This window comes from Acartia tonsa, chromosome 3, assembly GCF_053477335.1.
Source record: "Acartia tonsa isolate MP-2025a chromosome 3, ASM5347733v1, whole genome shotgun sequence".
In the NCBI taxonomy this organism is placed as follows: Eukaryota; Metazoa; Arthropoda; class Copepoda; order Calanoida; family Acartiidae; genus Acartia; species Acartia tonsa.
In genome coordinates this window covers 33,286,452-33,292,829 of record NC_137262.1, presented here as the reverse complement: position 1 = coordinate 33,292,829, position 6,378 = coordinate 33,286,452, and positions in this window count along the sequence as shown.

Sequence of the window (6,378 nt, the reverse complement as noted above, 5' to 3'; positions counted from 1 at the left end):
TAAAACAAATAAAACAGGGTATATTCTATGATACGGTCCTAGGACAAACAAAGGAGTAACAAAGGTCGGAGTGGACACTTAACCTAACCTTACCTTAGTTTTTTAAATGCCTCACCCCTGCTGGCAGCTTATTTGTATATTTATATCTTAACCTAAGCTAGCCTGTATAGAAGAATACTTAATAAACTTAATTCTTAACACTTCTGCGTATGTCCACTTTGATGTTTGTCACTCTTGCGTTTGCCCTGGAACCTATGATACAAGTGTGTATGTGGCCAAGGTGTTGACGTGAATGGTTCACTAATTTAAGTTGAGTGTAAACCTTGATGTTAATGAATTGCGCCACTATTCCTAACATATCATTCTCACCAGGGAGGAAGGGGACATTGGACCCTTTATTGCACTAGTCCCTAAAGTTTTATAAAAATATCTTTTCTTATTCGTTGGATAAGCAAATTTGGGGACTTTTATTTAATTTTGATCGGTTGGTTCTTTATGTTCAGTGTCCAAACGTTTGAACAACTATTTGTAATCTACTTTGTATAATCATTGTGTACATAAATTTATCGGCCATTGTCTTATCCCTTTAGATCCCTGCAGTCTCACACTCTTGTTTCTGTCCTTATTAGAAGTGCAGTTATCGTTCAATTATAGCCTGTCCACCTGTATGTTATTTTTATTGGGATGTAAGATTATGGACGGCAAATTAAACAGTTATGATTAATTTTATCTTAAAAAGAAACGTTTTCCTTTTCTGCTCTTGTCAAGTTGTCAATATTTCTTTGAAGGGAAGTTTCCTTTATCGCAAAATAACCTAAAACCTTCTTTGAACTGTAACTTTACTTTTGATGACACAAAGTAACTTTTTGCTACTGTATGTTTTTTTGTCCTTGTTTATCTATCTATTACTGCTTCCGTCAATCTTCTTTCACACATACTCGAAATAGTGACATTGCTAGATTCACATTATAATATATCATTCAAAACTACAAAATTTAACATTGCTATTCTAACAATTATAGTTGGTCCAGATTTACATCTGTTTGTGAAGGATAGCTATTACCATTAATTTAGGTATGTTTTAAAATTGTCTCACTTATAGATTTCAAATTAGACTTGATGGTTCTTCTAACAGTTAGGTATAATATAGTAAATGTAATAACTTTAATAAAGTTAAACTTTCTAATTTGTTGAGCTTTGCTTATATGGATGTTTTCATCTTTGTTTAATTGTGAGATTAAACAACCATATAAAAATACTTTTTTTCTTTTTAAAATTCAATTATTTTACCCATTTTAATCTCTTTTTCATAATGTATTTTAAAAAATGCATCTTAAGAATATTTTTACTGTTTTGTCTGTTTATCAATTTGATCCACATTGAAAAAAAACAATGATTTTAAATCAACGGACGTTGAATGAAAAATCATTTTAAAAATCTGCTCAAAACTGGTGTTGACTTTAGTTTACATTTGTAAATGTCAAAAGTTCAAGAATGTATTTCCAATGAAAAAATCTGTATGTTAGTATGTCCTTTCTTTTTGTCTCACTAACTACTGGATTATAGTAATGAACAATTTATGAATGCTTTGTTTTGGTTAAGAGAAAATAAGCTTTGTATCAAACCCTTTTGTTTGTTTAAAATTATTTAACTTACTGGTATAACAATGGATATATAATACGTGAAGTAACAATTTAATTAGTACATGCAAATCTGGTACAACATCCAAGGAATTATATATCGATGGTAAGATGATCTATTTTGCTAATAGTTTTTCAATGAATTAAACCCAAGTATTCTCGATAATATTGAACAAACTCAACCTTGTTTTTAATCTGTAACCATTAAAAAATGCAGTAAATCAAAGCATGACAAAAATGGTGCCGTGTAACTGTGCAGGCATGACCCTACATTTTCAAAAAATATATAATTGAGTTATAGGCATTAGAGTGTGCAAGCATGACCCTACATTTTCAAAAAATATAAAATTAAGTTAAGAGCATTAGAGTATCTCATACTTGTGTAAATTTCTCTGAGTTTTAATCATCTATTGTATAACTAACTTTGTTTGTCTATCTGTAAATAATCCAACCAAATATCTTCTAGTTTATACCCACCTTGCATAGCTCAATTTTTTGGGTACTTTGTAGCCCCACAGGGTTAGTGCATCGCACTTATACCCCCAACCCTAACTGTTATTTTCAATTAAATCAAAAACAAGGGAGGTAGGTTATCATTGCTCATCCAGCTACTTGCGGTAAAGCACCCCTTTAACAAATTAACTCCAAACAATTCAAATTGAAAATGAGACTCTATTTCAAAAATCTATTGCCCTATGACTGCAAAACTCTAAATGATGATCTTCTAATTATACAATGACTGACAAATGATGGTGGCATGACCCAGGCAAGAGTTTTTATTCTCCTTGTTTCAGTTCCTTATTTTATATCATGTTAATTAGACTGATAGATATATAGATAGTTAGATAGGATGATACATAAATATATATCTACAAAGAATGAATATAGATAGACAGGTAGTTAGATGAATAGATATATATTTAGATAGATAAATACACATATTTTGATAAATAGATAGACCAATAGATAGATATAATGAAAAGATAGTTAGAAAGATTGTTAAATGGATAGGTAATTAGTTAGACAGATAGGGATAACTTCTAAAGATTGATGGATAGACAAGTGATAAAAAAAGATAGTTATAAAAAGTTCTTAACATCTATCAGAAAAAAAGTTTATTAATACCATAAATCAATATTAAACTTTCAGTAAGTAGGATAACCAGAATGACAACGTCAATAAAAGCGAAGTACCAACTTGATGGATTACCTTTCCTCGTAAGAGCGGGATTCTCCTTCGTTGTTTAAGTGTTCATCTAAAGAATCCAGAGCATCAACCGCGTGTAATGGGATGCGATATTTTAACACCCAAGGTTAATTAGGTTTAGTAACATTTAACAGACAACCAACCCATTGATTGCACGACCTTTGTCTGAGAGCCACGATCGCTGGTTACCTTGATGGATTAGTTGAAGCTTATATCAAATCCTGATTGGGTGGATTAAACTTTCATTGTCCAGACTTTTTACTTCTTATTTTAATCTTCAGAAGGTTTAATTTAGTTTATTCTAATCAGGAGTTATCTCTTATTGTCTTATCCCTTAACATCCCTGAATTAAATATACAGACAGACATTCCCCATTTACAGAAAATCTTTTATGTAATCTGAAAATACTAACTTATCTGTAAAAAGTGAGGTTAAGAAAGTTTGTAATGAAAGACTACACACATACACTTATAAAGATAGTTTGGTCTTTATGTAGACATCTACATATGTAACACAGCTTTTTGAAACTTCAAGAGAGTCAATCACGATTACTTAAAGAGCACCTAAATCATTACTTCATAAAAAGAGGTTATTTCTTTCAATTTTTAAAAGCGAAGCTTTTCTATAATTAGGGTCGATCCGTCCGTACGTCCGTCCATCCGTCCGTAACGGATAGCTTTTTTCGTTAATTTAGGCATGTTAGAATTGTCCTATCGATTTCAAATTTTGCATGGTAATTCCTGTAGTAGTTGGGTACGATTTAGAAAGCGTAGCAATTCTATAATCATTACCAAAATGTCCGTACGTCCATTTTAAACATGTTTATTTTTTTATTTTTTTAACAAATCCTGTATAAAGCAGTTTTTAACAAATTTACTTACAGTTTTGCTTCGACTCTTATACATTTATATTTTGATTATTCAGTTCTGACACTATATAAGTGTTCATGTCCGTTTGTCCTACCGTTTCAGTGCTTCGCTTTTATGGATGTTGTCATCCTTGTTAGAAGAAAATCTATGACTATTCTAACTTCCCCATATTTTTTTCAATCTAACGTGTAACACAACACATATAAAGATAGTTCAGTCTTTGTAAATAGACTTCAAGGAAGATTAATTTATTAGAACTAAAGCTTTTATAAACATCAAGCTTTACATAGAATAATCATGAGTACCACTTATAAAGATGATTTGCTACAATTTTCATTCAATTGTCAGATGAGCATATTAAGACCTCCTCCCCCCTTTCAAAGTTTTAGTTAATCCAGGTCTGATAAACCACTGAATTGTTTTAAGTATTTATTTATTACAGGGAAGCTTTACAAATAGAATGGTATAGGTTATTTCATTTTAAGTCTTGAAATGATTTTATGCTATTTTTATACACTCCCAACCCTTTGAATACAGAGCCCATAGATGTTAGGGGAGAAGTTGTGTGACATAAAAAATATCATTTCAAGAAACACTTAATCCATCGTAATTTACCAATTAATTATAATACTATTATGTGGTTTAAAGTTATGAATAAAACGTTGTAAGCTTCTCATGGAAAGAAATCTAAGAATAAATTTAACAAAGCGATTCCATTATAGCTGTATCTAAATATAAAAAATAACTTAAAATAGTTATAAAATTTCCTTCTGATCAATTTATTTTTACAAAATTATACGAGTATAAATTTTAATAATTTTCTAATTCTAAGATTCTATTAACCATAAAACGCACTAATGATATATCTCGCAGTTAATAAGAACAAAATCTGCCCTGGTTGAATATTAAGCTTCCCTGAAAATTGTGCCCAACCCCAAAAGAAAATTTCAAAGCAACATTAATGTTAAGGTTGAAAACAAGTACCCGCAAGAAAAAATAACTCCCTCCAAAAAAAAAGCAGTTAAGCTACTGGAACACCCCACCAACTCAAGGGCCGAAGCCACTAAGCTGTATATAGATAGTGAATATGATATTTAAAAGTAAATCTATTCATTGATCTGCTTTAGAACAAATCATGTTTCCGGGTACGTACTGCAAACTTACGCAATAAAACTTTAAGTGCGTCTACAATTCCACTACTATTAAAAACGTAAGTTTTCCAGAGTTTCATATTTGCAGTGAGCAATAAGCAGGCATTGAGGGAACATTAGATTTTAGATCAAATTGGTACCCAAAGCAGGGGCGTCCAAGCTTTTTTTGGGGGGGGGTATTTACCCCTACCCCCCCCCCCAAAATTGTTTGGGGGGGTAAGTACCCCCTCCTAAATGGTTGGGGGTGCCTACGGCACCCCCATGGTAGGGGTAAATTTTAAATGGGGGGTGGTAAAATAAAAAAAATTTGGGGGTGCCTACGGCACCCCCCAAAATCGTTTGGGGGGGGGTAATCGCCCCATTACCCCCCCCCCTTGGACGTCTATGACCCAAAGTATTATAAATAAATTTTCAAAGTCAAAACTTTGAATAATTTCTATAAATCTTGATAGGTTAGTTGGAGCTAGTAGTGTCTTAACACTTTTACCAATAATCATAATCTCAGTTTTAATTTTGTTCATTATTATTGTTGGCAATTTACATTAATTCCTAAGTTGTTAATAGTTATTTCTCGCATTGTATTAAAAACGGCTTTCCGCGGATTTAGAATGTACAATTATAAGATTAAAACTAGTTTTTTAGCCCCGAGGTGCCGAAGGCACCGGCTAAAAAAACTGGTTTTGATCTTATGATTGTACATTTTTATATTCGTAGAAAGCTGGATATAATACGATGCTAGACATAGTTTTTTCGTATGGATGACAACCGGTTCCTATCCACCGGATTCGAATGAATACGAGAAAGATTTTTATTTTTGTCATCTGACAACGTTCCTATAGTCGTCTTGACAATGTTCAGATTCTCGATCTTTTGCCAAAATCTAAATTTCAGGGAATTTGATATGTGCGGCACTGGAGACGCACCATTCATTACTACACATCACCTTACTTAATTCTACAAACACGTATGTGTACGTTTGGCATATTGATTAACAAGGATGACAACATCCATAAAAGCAAGCTTTGAGACGGTAGGACAAACGAGCATCAAATCTTGGAGAGAGTCAAAACTAATTGAATAAGCAGAATATACATGTATGAATCTTAACAAATTAGTAATTCAATTTGAGGCAAAACTGCTTGAATATAGGGTACTATTTAAGGACATACTTACATTTTTACGACTTGATTATAGAGATGCTACACTAAAACATTGAATCTTATTCTCTTAAGAATCAATAAAAAATTGATAAATCTTTACAGTTAAAAAGTATCAGTTTGAAAGAAAATTTACTTGTTATATTGCGCAAAATTCAAGATATCAAAAGAATTGGACACTCGTCAAAGCTTTTATCTTAAAGAGAAAAAAAAGTGTTTCAATGGTTAGAGGGGGGTAATCTAATGTAATTAATTAAAATTTAGAGGGGGATAACAAAGTTTGAGGGGGTTAAACAACTTTTTAACCCCCACCCTTGGACGTGTTAAGATTGCATATGTTTTAGATGAGCAACGA